Genomic DNA, 25,704 nt, shown 5'->3' on the forward strand with positions numbered 1-25,704 from the left:
TTGAACTAAGAATCTGAAATCATTTATACACCCCCAATTTGCCATCAGAATGTGGAAGAATCCATAGACTACTGGAATCTCCATTTTTAAGCTATGGATAAGTGAAGATTATTAGAAATTATTCTGGAGCAAAGATATGAAGTTGTTATGTTTTAGTCAATCCCACAAGTTTAGAAGAAGCATAAATCAGAAGAAAATAAGAAATAAGATTATTGTAGGGGTGCTTGGGGGGGCTCAGTTGGTTGAGCATCCAACTTTTGATTCCAGCTCGGGTCATGATCTCAGGGTTGTGGCATCGAGCCCTGCATCTGGCTCAGTGCTGAGGTGGGAGCCTGCTTGGGCTTCTCTCTCTCTTCCCCTCTGCCCCTCTTCCCTGATCATGCTGTTGTTCTGTAAAATAAAACAAAAGAAAGAAAGAAATAACATTATTGTACACTTGGTACATATAATGATTCAGTTCCATAATCGTTTCATTGCTTGGAAGCATAATTTGTAGTTATTTTCATCTCCTATATTCTTGGATCTGAATCTAAGTTGGTGATTTTTTATTGGTTAACTATACTAATAAAGATACCAAGAGAATATGTTAGAAAAGTTAGAAAGCCTACATCTTTGCAATCATCATGGTTTTCTGGTTAGTATCTTGGGTCTTTTTGGTTTCGATCCCACAGTTTAATAATGCTTTTGGGTGCGGTTATGATCACAGTGGTATACAGTGATTTGTAGGCCAGAATTCAACATCATACTCTTCTGAAGGTTATGAACACTTTTTTCAAATAAGATTCCTAAAAATAAAATCTCACTCCTATCCTCAGTCACTCTCTCTTTCTGTCTTTCTATCTCTCTCTCACTCAATCACTCTTGCATCTACCCTTTCACATCTGAATAAAGATAACATTTACTTCATTGAAAATATTACTGGACCATGGTTTGAAGTCACTCTACCAAAGAGAAGCAAGGACAAAAAAGCATGAAATGTCTTTCAGCTGACTTTCATTTATATTCCACTTTCTTCTTTGTAGCACTACACATCCTCTCATTGTGTTTTGCAATTCCCTTAATATATTTTAGAAAGAAGAAGCTCAGACCTCCTTTTTTCCATTAATAGGTATTTCTTCATTTAGATATCTGTCTGTTTCTTTCTTCACCCTCAAACATGATCTTTTATATAAAAGTGGGTCACAGAAAATTGTTAATGTCAAGCCATTCAAGATCTATCAATCTACCTTCCGGGGCTTAAGAAGCAATAGCTGACATTACCAGGAAGCAATTTCAGGTGAACTCCACTAGCGTTTCTGGTATTCTTCCCTAAGGAAATGTCTTGATCAGAAGAAAATGGGTAATTTCAAATATTGCACTCGGTTTCAAAGGCTTGACAATCCCAAAGCCTTGTGCTCAGAAGATTAAACAGAAATAAACCTGCATTATATTACATGTTATCTGATTAACAATTTTTCAAACTGTTTTTTAAAAATTCTTCAGTCCCAGAGCAACATGAAGAGCACTGAACTTGGAGCCAGAAAGTCTAGGTGTGAGACTAGATCTGCCACCGACAAACTGTAACAGATGTGCACGCTCATCATTGGCTGCACTGTTTTCTCTGCAAAATATGGATTTAAACTAGAAGACCTTTGAGGTCCCCTATGACTCTATGACATTTCTACCACTTGCTGCAGTTCATGCCATCTGTATATATTTGCCAAATCTGAACTTGTACCAGGCCCCGTCCTAGAGCCCGAAGAAAGGATAGATGACAAGATACAGCCCTGACCACTCAAGATCCCGCTGGGCTGACTAGCAAGTGAATCAAAATGAGCACACATTCAAGCATGGCGGCACCTGCCGATATTTTCATCACTTCCATCAGGTTCTTGCTACTCATACATGCATCTCTATCCGCATGCACAGATGCCTACTCACTCTACTCACACACACCTACCTACCTTACCACAAAAAGATAGCTATTCATCCAATTTGGTGAATCGATATCCACTATATTCACATGGCCAAATGTATCGTTTTGAATGGCTGAATTCTTCAGGGCGAGCTGGTTCTCCAAAATGTGAATGGGAAGCTGAAAACCCTCCATCATGACTACAGAAAAGAAAGCATTTTCAAAATGAATTATGTTAAGCCACATGTTAACAAGGAAAGACATTTCAGTAGTGAGCCACTCTAGAAGAATGTGATCATCTTGCACTAAAGTATGGCCTCCGTTAGTTTCTCATATTGTCTGAAACATAACTATCATATTCTTTTGCTTTGGTTTAAAGTATCAGCTGCTGCACTCTCAACAATAGCCAAATTATGGAAAGAGCCTAAATGTCCATCAACTGATGAATGGATAAAGAAATTGTGGTTTATATACACTATGGAATACTACGTGGCAATGAGAAAAAATGAAATATGGCCTTTTGTAGCAACGTGGATGGAACTGGAGAGTGTGATGCTAAGTGAAATAAGCCATACAGAGAAAGACAGATACCATATGGTTTCACTCTTATGTGGATCCTGAGAAACTTAACAGGAACCCATGGGGGAGGGGAAGGAAAAAAAAAAAAAAAGAGGTTAGAGTGGGAGAGAGCCAAAGCATAAGAGACTGTTGAGAACTGAGAGCAAACTGAGGGTTGATGGGGGGTGGGAGGGAGGAGAGGGTGGGTGATGGGTATTGAGGAGGGCACCTTTTGGGATGAGCACTGGGTGTTGTATGGAAACCAATTTGACAATAAATTTCATATATAAAAAAAATAAATAAAAAAATAAAGTATCAGCTGCTGTTAGAAGTTAAAACTTCATGATATAGATATTAGATGCTGTATCTTTTCCAATCATGAACTGCTTGGAATAAATTAATTATCAGCTTCTATTTTATAGTGAGTGTAGAGTGAAGAGTGTATAGTAGAAGCTGAACTTGTCCGAACCCCTCTGCTGTAGGTGGGGGCTAGGGAGCTGACCGTGCAGAGGTTCTCGGAGAGGTTGGGCTTAGAATTGGCTGAGGCTAGGGCTGTGGACAATGCAGCTGGGAGAGACAGCCACAGGTGATATCTAGAGGCAGAGTCACAGCAAGACTCCAGAATAGAGTCCTAGTGAAACATTAATCCAGAAGGACTGGGCAGGGGAACAGAAATGATGTGACCAATAGAAGGGTCAGTAACACAGATCCCTAATATAGAGTAAACATGTGCAGAATGGAGTTGAAATATGGCGTTCAAGATATTTCTGAAGATACTGATATGTAAAACCACAGGAAATTTTTATAGAATGCTATAAAGATGGCCAAATACAGAAAGAAAGACAGCAAGGAGAGACAAAATCAGGGAGGGAGCACAACTTGGCCCCAAACTTATGAAAACATCTTGAAGGTGTGTTAGAAAAAAATGTAATGGTCTTGAGCACTTTTAAAGGAGTTGAATAATGCCAGCAAAGTCTTGCTTTTAGCTATCAGTCAGTTTAGTGCCCAAATCGTATTACCTTCCAACAGAAAGTGCAAAGGGAACATTTGCTTTGGTCTTATTTCTTAGTAATGCTAGATCTCATGTTCCACACATGTCCCTAGAGGACATAGCTGCCAAGATAGTGACATAGACTTTAGAGATTAACAGAACAACTGAATCAGTAAAATGACATTTTCTTATCACTAGTTTACCTCCAATATCTAAGCAGCAACTGGTCCAACCTTTCCCACTGCTGGACCCTGGTTCTGTTCTCCCAGATTGTCCCTGTCGACCCTGACACCACACTCATCAGATGTCATTACATCTGACCTAGTGAGTCCCTTGTGCCTACTAGAATTGGGAACATCGTAGGTTCCTTAATATATATTCATTGAATAAATTAATGAAAGGATCTATTGATCAATTCAGCTCATTTTATAGGTCGACCACCCAAATTTGAAAATATTCCTTTTCTTGGATATATAACTAATAACCACCCAAATCTCTCCAAAAGCAGGCCTTGTCCTAAAGCTGCTTTACTTCTATTAAGTAGAAGTCCAAGGCAAAAGCATTTACTTATTTTAAAAAAGCTCTTTGGGGCTAGAAACACATGTCCAATTTGGGGGCCTTTCAGTGTGAACCAGATACTTTCTTTGCTAGACAATAATTTCTTTTTCTCCCCCTACACTTCATAAGCACACTGCTTCTCAAATCACCTCCTGTTCACATCCCTTTCTATGTTAGAATGCAGATTTATAAAGGTGGAAAAGATAAGGAAACAGAGGTCTAGAACGATTATGACAAAGAGGTTTTGCCCTGGATTTTAACTGCTCAGATAGAAATACACACTTTGGATTAAGCTCTGCTTGGAAATTTCAGCTCATTAGTGCCCCTTCAAGCCAAAGAGACCCCAAAGGACATGTTGAAAAACAGGGCTGGTAGAAATGGGTTATAGAGGAGATAGAATGCAACCCCTTTATTTCTTCTGACAGGACAGGTCCTGTTGGATACAGCATCTTTTCTGACCCTCAACAGGGAATCCAAAGTTATCAAGGTCCCATGTGAGAGTGGAGTCATGTAGAGGACAGATGATGAATGGGGTCCTGGCTCTGGGGCATCCACAGGGGTCCTTTCCCAGGTCCCAAGTGCATAACGATGTGAAGGGTGGACACACTTTGCATACAGTAGAATCTTCACACTAGCCCCTTGATTTGTGAGGTAAGAGCCATCATTAAGAAAAGCCAAGAAGAAGCCCTTAAAACTGTTCCTCCCTCTGTCCCACCAAGATTGCCAGTAAAAAAGAACACTATCTCTTATGTGGATGGACTAGCAGACATTCATGCCACTCTCAAAGACTTCAAGCTTGCAGTAGTAGGGAACCTCATCATACCCTCCCCCCCCTTAATCCCAGTCTGACCACTGAAGTAGACAGATGGGTCATAGTGCTTGATAGAGACAACTGCAAACCAAATCAAGAAATGTCCTAATTGTAGTTGCTGGGCAATTTTATCCTTAGTAGAGTATGTCAACACAGCATCTTACACAGGATGTGTCTGTGGATCTATCTGATAATTTAATCCTTGTCAATAAGCCACCTGGAAAGAGGACCAGAAGCAGTTCACATTCCACTGGGAAGGACAACAATAAAAATTAAATCTTATCCCAGGGCTGTTAACACTCCTGTTCTCTTTATAGTATTCCCTAAAGAGAACTTGATTGTTTAGACATTCTACAGAGTAGCACACTGGCCCAATTAACAATTGGATCTGATAGGCAGGAAGTGGCAGTCCCTCTGGATGTCCTGATGAGACACATGCAGTCCAGAGAGGGTAGAAAAACCCAACAAAGATTCAGAGACATAGCACACTGGTGAAGTTTTGGGGGTCTAGTGGTCTAGGGCATGCCAGGATATCTCCCTTCCAAGTTAAAAAATAAGTACTACTGGGGCACCTGGGTGGCTCAGTCAGTTGAGCATCTGACTCTTGACTTCAGCTCAGGTCATGATCCCAGGGTCGTGGGAAAGAGCCCCACATCTGGGTCTATGTTGAGCATGGAGCCTGCTTAAGACTCTTTCTCTCTCTCTCTCTACCTCTGTCCCTCTCACTTGCTTGTGCTCTCTCTCTCCCTCTTTCTCAAATTAAAAAAGCAAAAATAAAAGAATAAGTACTACATCTTGCAGCTTCTATCACTAAGTGAGAAATACTGCTCTGAGTAGCCTCCTCAGAGTGCAATGTAGCATACACCAAACTTAAGAATACTGCTCAACCCATTGATCAGTAAACTCAGAAGTCTTACAGCTTTGAATGGAGCCCAGAACAAAAGAAAGCTCTACAGTGGGCCAGCAGATCCCATGGTGTTAGTGTTATTTGTAATAGACAGACGCTGAACTGGGTATCTGGCCAACTCCAATAGGAAAGTTTCAGTGCAGGCTCCTAGGATTCTGGAGTAAGACCATTTGAAAGCATCTTGTGGCAGACTGGGTCCTTCTGGAGACTGAGCTCTGACCATAGATCAAGTGACCACATAACTGGAGCTTCCCATCATGAGCTGGGTGCTATCAGACCAACCAAGTCATAAAGCCACTTGCGTAAAGCCACAATCTGTTGTACAATGGAGGCAGTACATTGTGGATTGGGCACAAGCAGGGCCATTGAGCACAAGTAAGCTGCATGAACAGGTGGCCAGGCTCTAGCATTACCCACCCTGTTGCACCCATGTGTCTCCCTCAACTCACATCTATGGCCTCCTACTGCAGTTCTCTACAACCAGTTGTCAGACATAGAAAAATCCTGGGGCTGGCTTACAGAAGGGTCAGCTTGATATGCTGGTGTGAGCTGGAACAAATATTGCTGCTGTACTATGGTTTCATTCAAGCATGAGCCTGAACCCCTGCGATGAGAGCAAGCCCTCCCAGTGGGTGGGGCTTCAGAAGGCATCTGGTTGTCCATTTTGTTGAGAGAAAAAAGGGATATGCACACATTCCCGCCTTTGGGGTAGTGTTTAGCTGGTTTGTCATAGGGTTGTAGTGAACAACCTGGAGAAGAGGCATATGGAGAAGCATGTGGGAGTGGGCTCAAGGTGAGCAATTCTTCGTGCTCCACATTATTGCTCACCAGACAGTATCCACGGCATAAGAGGGGCTAAACAACCAGGTAGACAGAATGACTCATCCAGTAAGTGTTAGCAATCCCAGTGCTTGCAAAATGGGCCAGGGCAGAGTTCAGCCATAGTCTAACAGATGGAGGCCATGCCTGGGCCCCAAACCAAAAGCTCCCTCTCATCAAAGCTTATCTAGCCACTGCCACTGCTGCATATCCAACCTGTAACAGCACTAGTCAACATTAATAGGGTACTACGATGTCCAATTATGTACAGAGTGGGATCTCATGTAATATCACCCTGGACCAAGAGACTGGCTTATTACCAAAGGACATGCAACCATGAACATGGTCTATGGTATTCCATGATCATACACCATACTGTGCTGCACCACACAGATGCCACCGGCCTGGATGATGATGAAGCAGTCATTTGAAGGTGCAGCTGAGGCACTCACATGGAGATGACATTCTGCAATGTTGATGCACTGTCCTTCAGAATGAAGTACGTATCCTAAACCAGTGGTCTTTATATGGTTCTGTGTTCTACATATGTAGAATACAACAGTCTAACAACCAAGGGGTGGAAAGACTCTTATCATCACTGCTAATGTCCCACTGGAGGCAAATAAGTTCTGAAGGTCTAGAGGAACTCCTCCACCTGGGGACTATAAGGGTCCTCTATACTTAAATTAATAGCTTGTCAGGTGATTTCAGGTTACACTGGGAGACCAGCAGACAAAGAAATTGTATCAGCAAGGGTAATCTACCATTGGTAGGGTTATTGCTACATAACGGGGGCAAAGAGGAATATATTTATGACACAGATATTCACTAGGAAATATCTTGATATCTTCATGTCCAGTTTAAACTGTGAAGAGACAATTAAAGCAACCATGGATTGACAAAGGTATGATAAATAAGGACTCTGATCCCTCATGGATGAAAATCTGGATCAGCTAGCCCGACAAGCTGTCTAGACCAGCACAAGTATTAGCCATGCTGAGGAGAATCTGGAATGGTGGTGGATCAGTCGTAGCACTTTGAAGGATCCGCTGCACCAGGAGATGAAATGAAATAGCTCGTCCCCCACTGTGTCTTCATGTGCCTCCTCCTGCTCTGGTTTTCAAAATCCATCCCTTCAGCAGACTTTGGAGGACTACCCTCATTGTTCTCTTCAACCACAGAGAACTTTCTTCCCCAGCCCCATACCTTGTAGCTTACAGGAGGTTACTCAGGACTACAGGTGAACTCTATGCCTATGGAATGGAACAGGGAGACACTGGGACAGCATCTTCTGTCCACAGATGGAAACTGCCAGAACTGATGGCCCCCTTAACTCTGGTCATCCACCTAAACATGTTAACTGTCCAAGGAAGGGAAGTGCAAGTTATATCCTTTGAAAATTATGTGCCCAAAACACAGAAGCTTTCACCACAGAAATTACACATATCAATACAACTCCAATTTCTGCCAAGAGGGATAATTAGCCCAAAAGTATCCCTTTTTTGGATGCTTTCTCAGATAAAGTGAATGCAGAGTATACAGACGACAGGTCTTTTGTTCAACTGCTTTAAAAAAAAAAAAAGAAGACAAGACATGGGTACCCATGATGTCAGATGGACATGGTGGCTCTTTGTCACAGTGGCAGTTCCGACAAAGGCTGTGTGTTTCGAAATTTCCTTCTTGGTGCCAAGAACCTGTGTGCTCTCTATAAATGTCCATCTCACTCTGTGGAAGGCCCAGCAGTTATCTACAATTTGGTCACTTCCCTTTCATCAAAACCTTTCCATTTTCTTATCTCTAAAATAAACCACTATGGCTATTTTCTATTTTGGAGGAAGGAAGAGAAAAGATGGCTTATCTTTATTTATTTAAAGACATATATACTGTGTGCTTCCAGAAGGACCTGGGGCTAGCTCACAGTTTTGGCATGTAGCGCAAAGGCACAATGGGACATTTAAGCATAGAGCAAAAAGGAGCCCACATAAAGGGAAAGGAGAGAGCTGGTGCTAGTAGATACCGGAGCTGAACAAATTTTTCCATTTGGAAAATTATTATGGACCTCACTTTTCTATGATTGAAAGTGAAAAGAGAAATATGTTGTGGTTATCTGGCTTTGGCTTCATAACATTACACGGCTCATAAATTTATCTTCAGGAATGCAATTACTCCTGAAACAATAGAATGGATTAGAAACAATGACTCCCTCTATCAAAGTTACCAAAATACAGAAGGCCCAAGATTTTTAGAATCATTTCTTCAGAGCTAAGAAGGAGATGACAGCAGTTGGAGCTATGCTCTGTTTACTGACCTGAAAGAGTCTGGTCACCCTGGGACAGAGGAAGAAAAACCAAGATCTCCACAATATGTGCTGCCAGGTCACTGGGAAAGACACTGTCTCTAGGTACAAAAGAGCCAGAGGACCGTCTCACCAAAGACCAAGCAAAGAAGAGAGAGACTAGCAGAACTACAATAGAAAAAGAAGCACCAAAATCAAGCTTTTAACCTTCCTATATTTTTTCAACGCTGTTAACACAGTTTCTGGCAACCAAGCATGTCTTTGAAACTCACCCCATCATTGATTTGTTACCAAAATTAATAAATGCTTCTTGGAATAGCTGTCGTCATGTGGTCCCCTTCTGTGGGAGCAGCCTTTTCTCAGCTACAGGACTCTAACAGCTCCTTCTGTGATCCCCAATTTGAAACAGACACAAGCTGGTGGGTCACATTTCCTTTCTTGTGCATGAAAAGCTTGGAGTGGAACATTGTAATGGTGGAAGTTGAGCCGATAACAGTACTTTGCCAGAAAAGAGACCCGGAACTCTTGCTCCTAGATACCTTAGAACTCCCACAGGATCGTTTCTTCCCTGGATCCAGATGAATCATCTTTTTCTTGGATTCTGTGGGCTGTGCCATTGTCTTGCAAATTTTCATCTCCTTTTTTTTCCCCTTTAGTTGCCCAGAATTGATGTCTATTTCTTAACTTATAGCACAAATGAATCCTTGCATAAGTCTTGCAAATGACGCTAAGCGACATTGGTGGAAAATAGTCAATGATTACTATGAATAAGAAATACAATCATACCCAATAAAATTAGAAAGAACAGAACAAAAACAGGGGGCAGGTGGTGTATGGAATTAGCCAGTGCCTTGGTTCCAAATGGAAACAGGTGCTGTCACAGGTGGAGTTTTCTAGAAGCAAATGCTGAGAAAGTTTGGATGCAAGATGTATACAAAGGATGAACACCTGCTGATCTCATCAGCTTACCTGGGCCATGAACCAGACCATCACTTCTGAAACATGTCCTGCTCAGGCCAAGGTTACGATCTCTGTCCATTTGCAGTCATAGTTGTGAAAGACAGTCCCAAGAAGCACCCAAGTGGATCATCTTGGTTTCCTACAGATCCCTCCCTACCCCTGTACAACAGCAACCCTGTCCCCTCCGGAAGCTCAAGGCCAATGACCTTTACCAAAACAATGACACCTCTTCTTGTCTGTCATCCACACAATTTGTCTACAGGGCTCAGGAGGCAGCCATACCTCAAAATTCAAGGGGAACCTTGGCAATAGTATGCCCCCTCTGGGTACCAGCATCTCTCACCCTATAGAATCCAGAGTTGCAGAGACGGAAAGCACAGAGTCATTCTGTGGATTTCTGGGAGTCTTGTAAATTGTAAATGTCATTCCAAACAATGGCTGAAACCATGCAATCAGCACAGAAACAGCAGTACCCATGCAGGGGGCACCTGTTAGGAAGCAGGCACTGTGCATGAGTTATTTCATTTGACACTCTCAGCACCCGATGACATGAGTCCCTTCATTATCCCCACGCTGCACTTGAGGACAGCGAGACTTCCCAAAAGGAAATTACTTGCTCTGGGTTGCACAACTAATAAAAGTAGAGCTGGGACACCTTTGCTTCCGCTATTTTGTGACATCATATAAAATAATTAAAGTTTAGCTACAAAGCCAAAAATAAATGAGCAAATGCATGTTGATGTAAGAAATAGCTTTATGGTGCTCTGTACACGCTTGCTACTTGAATAAATGAAGAACTAGCTTGGCTTTATCCTTTCTGTTATCAGTTAATTATTCTTCATACTTTCATGTCTCAGAATGGCCCTGCATCTCTTCTTGTTATCATTATTCAATTAGAACCATGCCCCAGTTTCTATCCTGCAGTAAATCCTGGAGTGGTGTCTGTTGAGTATAAGTGTAAGAGAATGATAAGACAGTCTCTTATTCTAAAAATACAGCGAAGCGGGAGAAATAGGCTGTACATTAATTTTTTTTTTTTTTTTACTAAAGAAGCTCAAAATGGCATCTCTCTCAGCTCATTAATTCTAGAAGCTTCCCTGTGAAGATGGCTACCGAAGGAGCTTTCTTATGTCTCAGAATGAAGGGGAAGTAGTAAGTGGATAGAAAGTAGAGATCTCAAAACTCCAGAAAGAGCCATCTTATTAGAAACTCAGTGTCTGCCAGTGAAGGAACTAAAATCAGATCTTAATTCAAAGCCTTAGTCGGAAGACAATTTCTCTCTTTTGGGAGCAGGCATGAAAGGGCACGGGTAAAGTATTTTTAGAAATAACTTGTTTTTCATCTAGGAAGGAGAATTTGTAGATAATGGGTATTCATTATATTATTATTCCTACTTTCCTATATTTTTTCAAACTTTTTAGTACAAAAAACTTTTTAGAGAAATCAGAAAGAAAGGTAACAAAGACCAGATTTATTTTTCCACACACAGATCTCTCTTCTTCCCGCAAGGAGAAAATACCTCTCAGAATCCATTTATAAAAGTAACCACCCCAGCTTTTCTTCCTCTCTTACCTTCCAAATTAAAAAAGCAAACACGAAAAGCAATATTCCCCAAAAGAGTGTAATAAACTGGAGGAAAACCTGGAACTGATCGTGTTCTGTAAGAAGTTCCTTCTTAATAAGAAAGACGAACTGATTGACAAACAGCAGCGGGGAACAGCAGTGGCCCCTAGGCACGGCTGACCTCTGGTGAATGTGTGGCTCTGTCATTTGCTGGGGTGCAGCCTGGGCAGGCTGTTTAATCTCTTAGTGCCCTACTTATCTGTGGTGTGAAGATAAGAAAACCCACCTCCGCAGAGTTTTCTTAAGAGACTACATGAGATGGGGGCGCCTGGGTGGCGCAGTCGATTAAGCAACTGACTATCAATTTTGGCTCAGGTCATGATCGCACGGTCCATGGGTTTGAGCCCTGCGTTGGGCTCTATGTTGACAGCGTGGAGCCTGCTTGGGATTCTTTCTCTCCCTCTCTCTCTGCCCCTCCCCTGCTCGCTCTTGCTCACTCTCTCTAAAAAAAGAAAAAAGAAAAGGGAGAGAAAGAGGGACTACATGAGGCGATTTAATCCAGTGTCGGGCATTAAGTAACAGCCTTTTGTAAACCCTCTTCCCCACCCACTGTTTTTTTTGTTTTTTTATTTATTTTTGAGAGAAAGTGACAGAGTGTGAGTGGGGGAGGGGCAGAGAGAGAAGGAGACACAGAATCAGAAGCAGGTTCCAGGCTCCCAACTGTCAACACAGAGCCCGATGTGTGGGCTTGAACCCACGAATGCAAGATCATGACCTGAGCCAAAGTCAGACGCTCAATTGACTGAGCCACCCAGGTGCCCCTCCGCCTACTTCTTTACGAGTAGATTGGCTTAGAAAGGAAGCTGTGTTGACCCAAGAAGCTGAGCTCTTTGGTGCTTTTAGGTGCAGCCCTCTGCATACAAGGCCTTCTCTGCACATGAGCCAGGATGGGTTTACTCCCTGAGTCTTATGACAGGGCACAACCAGGGCATCACCCCTCTTATGGGCGGCATTGGGAGCAGCAGGTGCACACCATGACCTGATTCCTGATAAGCCTCTAATTTACTTGGCTCTAGACCTGTGTCTTTGCTCTGCTCTGATGCTGAAGTGGCTCTAAGGCTTCCATGCCCTCCAGACTCCTGTGGCTGGGGAAGCTACCGCAGGGGAAAAGATGGCAGGGGTGAGGTCGGGAGGGGAAGCAGGGACAGAGATGGCGCGGGGACGGTGCATACAGAAAGAATGAAAAGGAAAAGACCACAGTCCGCCAATGTGATTAGATGCCACCTTTCTCAGGACTTTACTCAACCCAGAGTGACAGCATTTCTCACATCCTGCGGGAGCAAGGTTCCTGAGCAGAACCCAAGAGAGTTTAAGCTGCCAACATCCGAAGTGAGAGTAGAAAGACAGATTTTAAGTATAGTTGAAAGGCTCAGAAGTGATCGTGGAAAAAGGGATAAAAGCTTTGTTAAACATGCTCCATTGTTAGGCTTTCTCAGCCTCTACTCTCCATGATAAGGAGGAAAGCAACCTTGTCTAAAGCCTCTCAGACAGCACTAGCTACACCTTGTTGCCCAGCAAGCTGAACACGCATGGCTCAAAAGGGCAGCTCAACTCTGGTCCACTATGACCCCAAGCCCATCTTTTCAACTTCGTCTCCAATCCAGGTCCTCTTCCCCAGACTAGATTAGGTAACAATATCATTTGCCTCTAAAACACCCTGTCGCTTTCTTTCATAGAAATTACACAATTCTGGGGGCACCTCAGTGGCTTAGTTGGTTAAAGTGTCTGACTCTTGATTTTGGCTCTGGTCATGGTCCTGTGGGATTGACTCCCACATCAGGTTCTGTGCCGACAGCTCGGAGCCTGCTTGGGATTCCCCCTTTCTCTCTGCGGGTCCCCCCTCCCCCCACTCTCACACACACTCTCTCTCTCTCAAAGTAAATAAACATTTAAAAAAAGAAATTACACAATTCCTTGTGCATTTATGTATTTAAAGTGTGTTTGGCAAAAATGCTGCTCAGGCCAATTTATTTTTATTTCCCACTCACTATGTCTTTACATTTATTCTATGGGGGTCTTTTTCTCCTCCGCTCCAAACAAAAATTCAGGTGGACACCATTTCTTATCTGATCACTTTAAGTAATAAAAGGTTCCCTGGAAATGAACTGAAATGCAACATTTATTTTTTTTTTCAACGTTTATTTATTTTTGGGACAGAGAGAGACAGAGCAGAGAGAGAGGGAGACACAGAATCGGAAACAGGCTCCAGGCTCTGAGCCATCAGCCCAGAGCCTGACGCGGGGCTCGAACTCACGGACCGCGAGATCGTGACCTGGCTGAAGTCGGACGCTTAACCGACTGCGCCACCCAGGCGCCCCCATTTATTTATTTTTTTTTTTTAACGTTTATTTATTTTTGAGACACAGAGAGACAGAGCATGAACGGGAGAGGGTCAGAGAGAGGGAGACACAGAATCTGAAACAGGCTCCAGGCTCTGAGCTGTCAGCACAGAGCCTGACGCACGTGGGGCTCGAACTCACCAGGCTTGAACTCACCAACCACACGATCATGACCCGAGGGGAAGTCCAATGCTTAACCAACTAAGCCACCCAGGCACCCCGGAAATGCTACATTCAAAAGGTCGACCGTAGAGCCGAGGCTTCTGCTCCTGCCCCTTCCCTGCCTCTTGACTGTGGTCAGCAGTGGTTGAATGCTTCTCGTCCCCTTCTTCTATCCCTTCTCCACATTGATGAACTGTGTCTCCAAGCCTTCCTGGTTGGCTCTTGAGGGCAGAGAAGAGCTAAGGGAAACAGAGAGGTTCTTACACGGATAGTATTTTCTGAGCTTGGTCAATGTGTCGTCAGAGCCTCCCTCGGCACCAAGAGACTTTCCGTGTGGAACAAATGCATCCCTACTCTGGCTGGTTGGTTTCCCTTTCCTGTAGCTCATCTCTTCCCAAGGAAGGGTCCAGGAAGTCCTGTGGATTCTTGGGACCCTTTCAGGGAATTCCCATCCAGGGAATCTTATTCACATGAGTAAAATGATTGCTATTTTTTAACATTTTTTAAGTTTTATTTTTATTTATCTTGAGAGAGAGAGAGTGAGTGCGAGCAGAGGAGGAGCAGAGAGACTGGGAGAGAGAAAGAATCCCAAGCCGGCTCTGTGCAGTCAGCGCAGAGCCCGAGGCAGGGCTCGAACTCATGAACCTTGAGATTATGACCTGAGCCGAAGTTGGACGCTTAGCCAACTAAGCCACCCAGGCACCCCAAGATTACTGCTCTTTTTAAATGAATTCGTAAATAAACATTTAAAATTGTTTCAGGTTTGGGGCGCCTGGGTGGCTCAGTCGGTTAAGCGTCCGACTTCAGCTCAGGGACGCTGAGTGAGTTCGAGCCCCGCGTTGGGCTCTGGGCTGATGGCTCAGAGCCTGGAGCCTGCTTCCGATTCTGTGTCTCCCTCTCCCTCTCTCTCTGCCCCTCCCCCATTCATGCTCTGTCTCTCTCTGTCCCCAAAATAAATGAACGTTAAAAAAATTAAAAAAAAAAAAAACAAAAATAAAAAAAATAAAATTGTTTCAGGTTTAATTTCTAATATGGTAAGAATCAGTAGCTATAACCCATATAAACAAAAACTCTTCAGGGTCCACAATTATTTTTGAGGGTGTAAGGAGACTCTGAGGCCAGAAAAATTGAGAATCACTTCTTTAGCCCTGGAAATCCAGAGCCTCCAAGTTTTTTTCTGCTGACACCGGCCCCCTGTCCAGGCAGGCCTCTCTATAAGGATGTAAAATAACATCATGCTGACTCCTTTCATGACCCTGTATGGCCCTCGAATGCGGTCAGCCAGGCAGGTCACACTTACGCAGTCACAGAGAAGCCAGCCTTCCTCAGTTTCCACTCATTTCAGCTCCTCAAGGTGACTCAGACGGAAGTTCACTATTCCTCAAGCTGCTTGGGATGTGATCAGGCTCACAGCTTGGAGGAGAGAACACCTGTGAGGAGTGGTGACTTAATCCACAAACTCTCGCCCCTCCATCCCTTCAGACCCACAAGGTGGGAAGGGGTTCAATACTGCAAAGTCTGAATCCTAAAACTTCCCTCTTCTGAACCTCCATAATATGTTGAGGTTTTGAGGTGCCTACCATTGTTTGAGGTCGTGTACAAACCTGGACCAAGTAGAATGTAAGCTTCTTGGGGCTCTGATTTATTTTTTTTTTTAATTTTTTTTCAACGTTTTTATTTATTTTTGTGACAGAGAGAGACAGAGCATGAATGGGGGAGGAGCAGAGAGAGAGAGGGAGACACACAGAATCGGAAACAGGCTCCAGGCTCTGAGCCATCAGCCCAGAGCCCGACGCGGGGCTCGAACTCACGGACCGCGAGATCGTGACCTGGCTGAAGTCGGACGCTTAACCGACTGCGCCACCCAGGCGCCCCGGCTCTGATTTATTTACCTTTTAATCTTTAGCACTTAAAAGAGCAGTGCTGACGGCATATTGGTGGAATTCACAGAGGCCAGTTCTAACCTCCAGAGAAGAGGTCGTCAGAAAAGAGGATCGCTCTTAGACTGTATTCTTGCCCATTTTTCTAGCGTCTGTTCCTCTAGATCTCTTCTACACTCTTGGTAAGAAAAGCAGCATCAATGACAGGCTGGGATGAAAGCCCAACCTTCATGGGCTGCCTGAGGCTCTTGAATGAGGCTGTGCTGACTTGGGAACATCATGAGCCTGTTCCGGGAGGAGGTGGCCACAAGCTCAAGGCAAACTGCTCATGGAGCCATTTATGTCATCCTTCAAGCACCCCAGAAACAGTGACACCATTTTCTCCCGCTTTGCACACAGATGTGGGCAGGTCAGAGCATCCTGAGACACCTGTGCAAATAGGAACTTCGGACACATTCTGGCCCAACCAAACCACTCATCTGCAAGTGAGTCATGGATGTTGCTCAGGGGCTAACCAACAGTGGAGCTCTCACCCAGGTACACACATTCCAAGTGTATGTGACTGTATGACCATCACCTGTCACGACAGAAACAGGAATCAATCTGACAGGGAAGGGATACTTCAAAGGAAGGTTTGTGGATGGAGGGAGAGAAACAGGAAGAAAGGAGGGCAGGAGGAAATAGAATGCAAGCACAAACACAAAACACTAAAACTATGATTACCGCTCGAAAGAAAAAACAGGGGCCCCTGGTGGCTCAGTTGGTTGAGTGTCTGACTCCTGATCTTGGCTCCGGTCATGACATTGGGCGTTCTTGAGACTGAGCCCTGTGTTGGGCTCTGCACTCATAGCTCCGAACCTGCTTGGGATTCTCTCTCTTCTTCTCTCTGCCCTTCCCCACCTCTTGCACACACTCTCACTCACTCTCTTTCTCTCTCTCTCTCTCTCTCAAAATAAATAAATAAACTTCACATAAAAATTAAAAGAAACAAAACAAAGCCAAAACAAATCACGTCACTATCCCTGTGTTGTTCCACTCAGACACTGTGGATTTTCTATTTCTGCACCACAAATCACCACAAACACAACTGAGCACAACTCCCACTGGCTCTGTCAGTCCTGCAGCTCAGAAGGGCCAGCAGGGCTCAGCCATCCCCTCAACTCAGGTGTCACAAGGCCATAATCTTGGCCTCTCATAGCAGCTTGTCTCTTCAAGGCCCACAAGAAAATGTCCCCACTACTTTGACTCTTTCCGTATCACTCCTTTGAAGGGTTCACCTGATTAGGTCAGGCCCACCCAGGATAATCTCCTTTCGAAATTAATTCAGTCAACTGGCTAGTAACCAGTTGAATAATATGTGTGAATTAATATTGATTTCACATATTAACATGTGAACTAATATGTGTGAATAATATGCCGTCATATTCACTAGCTCCACCTACACTCAAAAAGAGAGGACTATACAGGTTGTGTACATCAGCTCCCAACCTTCCCAAGACTCTCATCCCACTATAGCCCCAGTTCAAAGCCTAAAACCTAGCCTTGTTTCTCCACTTGCTGATTTTCGGAAGATGAAAGTAACAGTTCTGACCACCAGAGGTTAAACAAAAATAGATTCATTATTTCTAATTAGAAGATATTTGTTATCGGGGTGCCTGGGTGGCTCAGTTAGGTTGGGCGTCCAATTCTTGATTTCAGCTCAGGTCATGATCTCACAGTTCTTAAGTTCAAGTCGCACATCAGGCTCTGCGCTGTGAAGCCTGCTTGGGATTCTCTCTCTCTCTCTTTCTCTCTCTCTCTCTCTCTCCCTCTCTCTTTCTCTCTCTGTCCCTCCACCACACCCTCTCTCAATCTCTCTCTCAAAAATAAATTTTAAAACTTTAAAAAAAAAAAAGAACAGGAATACCATGACTGTCCTCAAAGATTGCTTCTGGTCTACGTATCGGAAGTGCTTCATTAATTCTTTGCAGTCCTTACAGACTTGGATTCCCCAGAGTACACACACACAAAAAAATAAGGACTTTAGACCCCATGACTAACTTATTTCATGCCTGGAAGTTTGTGCCTTTTGACTCCCTTCAACCACGTTGCCCACCCCCCACTCTGGCAACCACCATTCTGTTCTCTGTGTGTTTTGTTCTCTATGCGCATGACTTTTGTTTGTTTTGTTTAGGATCCACCTATAAGTGAAATCGTATGATATATTTCCTTCTCTGTCTGACTTCTTTCACTTAGCATAATACCCTCTAGGTCCATCTGTGTTGTTGCAAATGGCAAGATTCCATTTTTTTTAATGGCTGAGTAAAATTCTATTATCTATTTATCTATCTATCTACTCACATATTCTTTATTTAGTTGCCCGTTGATGAGCACTTGAGTTTTTTCCATACCTTGACTTTTGTAGATAATGCTTTGATGAACATGGGGGTGCAGATATTTTTGTTTTCTTCAAATAAATACCCAGTAGTGGAATTGTTGGATAATAGAGTAGTTCTATTTGTAATTTTTTTGAGGAACCTCCATTTTGTTTTCCACAGTGGCTGCACCAGTTTGCATTCCCACCAACAGTGCCCAAGCATTCCTTTTTCTCCACACCCTTGCCAAGACCTGTTGTTTCTTGTCTTTTTGATAATAGCCACTCTAACATCTTCATGACGGTTACCCTGAACTCTTTGTGAGGTGAAATACTTAACCCTGTCTCATTTAAGGTTTTTTCCTGAGGTTTTATCTTGGTCTTTTGTTTGGAACATATTCCTCTGTTTCCTCAGTTTGCTTGCCTTTCTGTGTTTCTAGTACCAGGAGAAAGAGCTGCCTCTCCCATTCTTGACAGAGTGGTCTTGCATAGGAGATGAACCTTACCCTTCCACCTTGCCTTGCTGTTGGTTGTCTCCAGAACCTTTGGGACTAAGTAGCCTGATTTCTTTGTATGGGCTTCAGTTGTTGAAGGTGTGCGAAAATACACTGGTGTTCCCCAGGGAGGGATCTCAGCCAGCACCCAGTTTCAGGCTGATTGGAAACCAGACCCTCAGGCAGCCGCTTTCAAAGTGTGCAAATAAACACAGTCCTGAGGGGCTGCAATGGTAAACAGTGCTGGTCTCCACATCAGGAGATCTGGAGGCGACCCCCATGCAACAGCTGCAGAGATCTGGGCTCAGGGTCAAATGTAGAATCTCCTTTCTGAGAGGTACCAACGAGCTGCCGTGAGGCACAGAGAGAGAGTGAGAGAGAGAATCCCAAGCAGACTCCACGCTGTCAGCACAGAGCCCAACTGGGGGGACTCAATCTCATGAGCTGGGAGATCATGACCTGGGCCCAAATCAAGAGTTGGATGCTTAACCAACAGAGCCACACAGGTGCCCCCTGAGATGTACATTTTTAACTGAGTTGAGGAAATACTTTCTTACTCTATTTTGAAATGATAAATAAAAAATGAACTTTATCAAATATTATTTTGCTAGCTATTGGGACAATACATTTTCCCCCTCCATTGAACTATTAATAGAGTGACATATAGTGATTCATTTCTATATATTGAACCACACTTGCATTCCTGGAATGAATTCCATGTGTCAGTGTATTAATCTTTTGCTGTACCACTAGAATTCTATTGACTGACATTTTGTTTAGGGGTTTTGCATCAATATCCAAAAGTTGATTCATTTGCAGTTTTCTGCACTATCATTTGTTTTTGGTAGTATGTTTCCATGCTGAAATTATACAAATAATGAGAATTTTTTTCTCCTATAAACTCTGGAAAGGGTTGAATCACAGCACAATAGTCTTTTAAAGTTTGAAGGAATTTCATTATAAAGCTATAGAGACGCCTAGTGCTTTCTGGAATGGTAGATCTTGACACAATAACTGGTTTATTTTGTGTGCAGTGAAGAATACTCAGTGGGAATACGTTGTTTAGACCCTGCACGTTCCAAAGGTCTTCAGGACTGATGCTTTACCAGCTCCTGGGACATGATGTCTGAGTCCTTTTGCTATCCTGCCTGAAGAGTATGTCTGCACACTGGAGGCGTCAGGCCATGCCAGAGTTTGTGCTAACCATGTGATTTATGGTGAGTGCCTAATTTTGTTCATCTGGGGTCCTGGACCATGGTGTGTCAGTTTGACTTCAGAAGGGGCTGGAAACTAAATATGAAAGTCAGACCCAGGGGCACCCCAGGCCCACATGACAGCAAGGCTCAGGTGAACATCCCTGGTTGGCAATACTCTGCCCGTGTTGGTCCCACACAGCTGCTGTCTGTGGGAGTCCCTGGGAGAGGACAAGCTGGCAGTGGTTTCTCCTGGGCTTCATCCTATTCACCGTTTTCCTGTGATTTCAATCTGTGTCTTTTCACTGCAATAAACAGTGTTTCTGAGCTCTGTGAATTCTTCTAGCAAATGATCGGTCTGAAGCTGGTCTTGGAAACGCCTGTCATATTTGGTTTTGAATTTCTTCTTAAGTGAATTTTGCTTGTTTCTAATTTCCTCAAATATCTTCATTCTCAGGGTGCCTGGGTGGATCAATCAGGTCATGATCTCACAGTTTGTGAGTTTGAGCCCCACGTCGGGCTATGTGCTAACAGCTCAGAGCCTGGAACCTGCTTGGGATTGTGTGTCTCCCTCTCTCTTGTCCCCTCCTCTGCTTGCACTCTGTCTCTCTTTCAAAAATAATTAAACATTAACAAAAATTTTTTTAATAAAAAAAACTTCCTTCTCATTCAGTTACAAATGTAAGAGCAGAATATTTCATATTATTGTATATTATAGTTATCTTATAATTATTCTTATAAATATTATATTTATTATAGTATTATTTCTTATAATTATTAGTCTTATAATAATTCTTATAATTATAAATTATAATTTCTTTTGTGATGGCAATCTTGCTTCTCTAATCCCTGCTTTTGTGTACTTGTGTTTTCTCTCTTTTTTATTTTTTTATTAAAAACATTTTTTAATGTTTTATTTGTTTTTGAGAGAGACAGAGACACAGAGAATGAGCAAGGGAGGGGCAGAGAGAAAGGCAGACACAGAATCTGAAGCAGGCTCCAGGCTCTGAGCTGTCAGCACAGAGGCTAATGTGGGTCTCAAACCTGTGAACCGTGAGATCATGATCTGAGCAGAAGTTGGATGCTTAACTGAGCCATCAGGTGCCCCTTTTTTATCTTTAAGATTGGTGTAGGTGGTGTTTTAACTTCTTTTATGGTTGCTTTATATTCCTCTTGAGTTTACTTCTTAAGTGAGCTTCTTTATTTATAATTCACTAATTTCTGCATTTATCTTTTATTTTCTTACTTCTACTTTACTGTTTGTTCGTCTTTCTCTTAATTTATGATTTCAGTGCTTAATTAACTGACTTCCACTCTTTCTTTTTTGACAAACAAGTGTTCAAGTCTCTGCGTTTTTTCTGATTATACCTTTGACCACATCTATGGGTTTTCATATGCAGTATTCTTATTCTCATTATTTTCTAGCTCTTTTGGAATTGTGATTTTTTTCTTTTTTGACTGAGGAGGTTTTTTTAGGAAAGGATGTTAAACTTGTTATTGGGGCTGTGAACTCTACTTTTACTATGTGTTTCTAATTCCAACTAATTAAACCCAGAGTGGCCTGTGCCAGTTTTATACAAAAAAACTAATTAACTAACTTAATGTAATATAGGGTCAATGTAAAAATTTAATCAGTAGTAGGAAATAATTTGTATTTTCTGTTTGCAATGTATAAAATTTGATGTATTTCTTTAAAATCAGTGTCAAAGGGGCACCTGGCTGGCTCCATTGGAGCCTGCAAATCTTGGTCTCAGGGTTGTGAGTTTGAGCCCCCATGGTGGGTGTGGAGATTACTTTAAAATAAAAACTTAAAAAAAATAAATTAAAAAAAAATGAATTCAAATTAGTATCAAAAATTATGCCATTCTTGGGCCCTTGGGTGGCTCAGTCGGTTAAGCATCCGACTTCGGCTTAAGTCATGATCTCACAGTTTGTGAGTGCATCAGGCTCTCTGCTGTCAGTGCAGAGCCTGCTTTGGATCCTCAGTGCTCCCCCATCACTCTCTCTGCCCCTCCCCCACTTGCATGAGCTTTCTCTCTCTCTCTCTCTAAAATAAATAAAAACATTTAAAAAATTATGTCATTCATATCCTATATTTGCCATTGTCTCCTTGATCTATCAAGGACTGGGAGGTATGTTAAGAGCTGTCACAATTATTGTGCTGTTACCAGTTTTCACTTACATTTCCAAAGATATCTGCTTTTTGTATTCCAAAACTCTTGGTTTTTAGAATTGTGTTAATAGCCTCCTTGAGGACCAAACCCTCTTCCTCAATAACCCTCCTGGCTATTTAATATCTTTATATTTTTCCATCAAACTCTTGTGCATCATTTTCCTTCCAATGTGTGAGTCACTTCATTTTCGCTATGTCAACAGATTGCTGGATGCTTGTTTTTAAATCCACTCTCAGAGCCTTTTTCTTTCAGCAGGTAAGTTCCCTCCCTTCTGCTGTGAAAACAAGTTCAGTTTTCTTATTCATTTTATTTTGTATTTTGTTTTATATCTCTTTTCTATTTCTAAGTCCTCTTTGTTGTTTTCTTTGTATTTTATTTTTGTTTATATTATTTTATGCTTTGATTTTTTTTTTTTTTTCCTTGAGATTTTGAAAGGTCTGTAGTCTGGGTTAGGTTCTACATAGACTTAGCTTTAAGTTATATGCCTAAAGCTACGTCACCAATTACCTCAACTTTGAACTAAGCCAGGAAGTAATTAGCATGAAATTCTGGAGAAGAATTGTCTTTGGGGTGTAGGCAGCAGGATGAGATGAGAGTAGAACACACAGAAGCAAATGATGGATACTTGTTCAAGATCCCATGTTGGGTGGTGGGCTCCAAGCATTCATTGCATCCTGACGTTGATAGCTTCCATACATATTATTTACATTGTCATGCACATACCAACTGTGATGTAAAGCCTAATTATCAAAAAACTGTTATTTAAAGTTTAATGATAAAAAAATTTAGACATATTGACCTCGTCCACTCTCTTCCTTGTTTGATCTATCAGCCTTCCCCCTCCCCCAATTCTCAGCATGCTATTTTCTATCATTATCATCTTGACTTCTCATCCTGTTTGTTGTAGATAAATGACTATTTTGAGACTGTGGGACGTTTAGTTAAAGAATACCAACAAAATGGCTGGCATACAATGATTACAACACAACTAAAAATTATTTATAAATCAGGGCGCCTGGGTGGCTCAGTTAACTCTTGATATTGGCTCAGGTCATGATCTTACAGTTGGTGAGTTTGAGCCCCGAGTTGGGCTCTGAGCTGACAGCACGAGCCTGCTTGGGTCTCTCTCTCACCCTCTCTCTCTCTGCCCCTTCTCCACTCATCCTCTCTCTCTTTCTCTCTTAAGATAAATAAATGAGCATTTTTTTAAAAAACTTATAGGGGCGCCTGGGTGGCACAGTCGGTTAAGCGTCCGACTTCAGCCAGGTCACGATCTCGCGGTCCGTGAGTAGGTCACGATCTCGCAGTCCGTGAGTTCGAGCCCCGCGTCGGGCTCTGGGCTGATGGCTCAGAGCCTGGAGCCTGTTTCCGATTCTGTGTCTCCCTCTCTCTCTGCCCCTCCCCCGTTCATGCTCTGTCTCTCTCTGTCCTAAAAATAAATAAACGTTGAAAAAAAATTTTTTTAATAAAATAAAAAACTTATAAATCATATAAACAAATTCTAAAGGATAAAATGCAGAAATGAAACCATTTTGGGTTGTGGAATTATGTAAGACAATTTTTCCCTGAAATCATTTTTTGCTACCTCATCATTTGACTTCAAATGTCAAGAAGAAACAATAAATGTAGGGATAGTCTTCTTACAGATGTAGTGATGAAAATATCACTACAATTTTTTTTTACATATTTGTGTATTTTATCCTCAGAAGTGTTTTAAACTGTCAGAAGAAAATAGTAAACTGTCTCTTTAGATGAATGGCTCTAGCAGATTACAAAAGCCTGAAACTGTTGGCAAACTTGCATTTACAAAAGTAGTTTGATGCTAATTAGCTATTTAAATATGCAAAAGACAGGTGAAGTGAGAGAAAGGAACAGAAGAGAAAGTCAGACCTGTACAAATAGTAACAATATAGAGGAATGCAGATACTGCAGAGCTGCAGGGTTAAAATATCTCCTAACAGAACAAAAGGGAAAAAATACTTTGAAGTCTTGGCTCCGATAAATATGGAAAACCCATAGTTGAAAGAGCCTATCTACAAAAATTGCATTTTTTCTTTCAACGTTTATTTATTTTTGGGACAGAGAGAGACAGAGCATGAACGGGGGAGGGGCAGAGAGAGAGGGAGACACAGAATCAGAAACAGGCTCCAGGCTCCGAGCCATCAGCCCAGAGCCTGACGCGGGGCTCGAAGTCACGGACCGCGAGATCGTGACCTGGCTGAAGTCGGACGCTCAACCGACTGCGCCACCCAGGCGCCCCAAAAAATTGCATTTTTAAAAACGAGCTCATGTTTTACCAATCAACTTCAAATTAGCATGAGGGTTCCTACCTAGAGTGGAAATAATTCCAGTCCAAAGTAAAAACACCTGACATTTTAGTTAGCCTGAGCAGTCCACCATGGGCAAACATGTACATTCCTTTGTGATTTTTGAGGTACGGAAAACGGCCCTGGACCCCAGAGTCCAAGGTTGAAACCAGGGCTGACAGTGGACTTTGCAAATCAAACTTTGCTATTGCAAATGTTACATAGACCCAGATCACTGGGACAGCTGGGTGTATATGACTGACATTATTTTTACCTGAACCCGCTCTCCAAATACCGGGGGCTCCCTGAGGGTTGCCAAAATAACCCAAAAGTCTCCTTATAGAAAAAGCTTAGGTCATTTTTGTCAATGTGTTCGATGTAGGAAATGTAAAACCCTCTGTCTGCTGGGATTCCTCACCTTCCCTGAGACTCAGTCATATTCTTTCTCTTCCCAAAATAACTTGGTTCCGGAACAGGGCAGAACAGAGCAGGACATCCGGACTTCAGTTTGGCTCTTTCTCACGTCTTTCCTCCCTTCCCAAAGGGCAGGAATACATCAAAGCCCTGAAGTTTCTAATGCAGCTTTTGACTCAGCCCCTGTTCTTCCATACCTCAGTTGTGGAAATGCAGCCCCAGTTCTGACATCCCTCATGCCATCTGCCCTACACCGAGTTTCTCCTGGTGCTCTCCACAGCATCCATACAACACGGAATCATGGAGCACCTATCAGACACAAGGCACATACTGGGCACAGACAGAGGACTGCAAGGTGTGTAATATACAAAAATTAATAACCTCAACATAAAGTATATAATAAGGAATGGATTGAAGACAGTGCTTTGGGCTCATAGAGGCAGGAACAGGTTCCACAGGTTTGTGGAAAACCTGTGAAGTTCCATGTAGCAGCTGTATTCTAGAAAGGCCTCAGAGAAATAGGACACTAATGGCTGTTTCCCAAGGAAAGGCAACCAAAGAGAGGATTTAAAAGCACAGAGATGCTCAGGAGATGTCTGGGAAAGAATGAGTAGCCCAACTTAGCTGAAGTATAGTGAGCTCAATGGGAAAAACTGATGTAGCATAGAGTTTGTAGTGGCCTATGTTTTCCAAGGAATACATGTATGCAGTTGGTCCCATGGAAATTCAAAGCTACTTTTTCCCTTTATCTAGACAATGCCACTTCTCTAGGATCTAATTTTGTTTGTCCTCCCCAAAAGTAACAACTGTGGACATGACCGGTCAGCTTGTAGGGGTGCTGCATGCCTCTCTCTCTCAAAGGACGTGGCCTAATCTGATTTAGCACCCTTTCCTCTGGTCTTTCTCCGGCTCTGAGGTAATGCAGCACTGTACTCCTGAATAATTAGATTATGAACTGCCATCACAACCAAA

General features: G+C 42.6%; 1 long non-coding RNA gene across 1 annotated transcript in view; it reads right to left on the minus strand.

Moving 5' to 3' along the window:
* Positions 1-1,953: 1,953 nt before the first annotated feature.
* The window catches only part of LOC121014985 (uncharacterized), a 53,247-nt gene continuing 29,496 nt past the window's right edge, over positions 1,954-25,704 (minus strand). Inside the window, exon 3 of the long non-coding RNA XR_005783549.1 lies at positions 1,954-2,094. This is a non-coding gene — a long non-coding RNA (uncharacterized LOC121014985). The remainder of the gene's footprint in view (positions 2,095-25,704) is intronic.

The sequence above is a fragment of the Herpailurus yagouaroundi genome, unplaced genomic scaffold, assembly GCF_014898765.1.
Source record: "Herpailurus yagouaroundi ecotype Mexico unplaced genomic scaffold, PumYag 205, whole genome shotgun sequence".
Classification (NCBI taxonomy): Eukaryota; Metazoa; Chordata; class Mammalia; order Carnivora; family Felidae; genus Herpailurus; species Herpailurus yagouaroundi.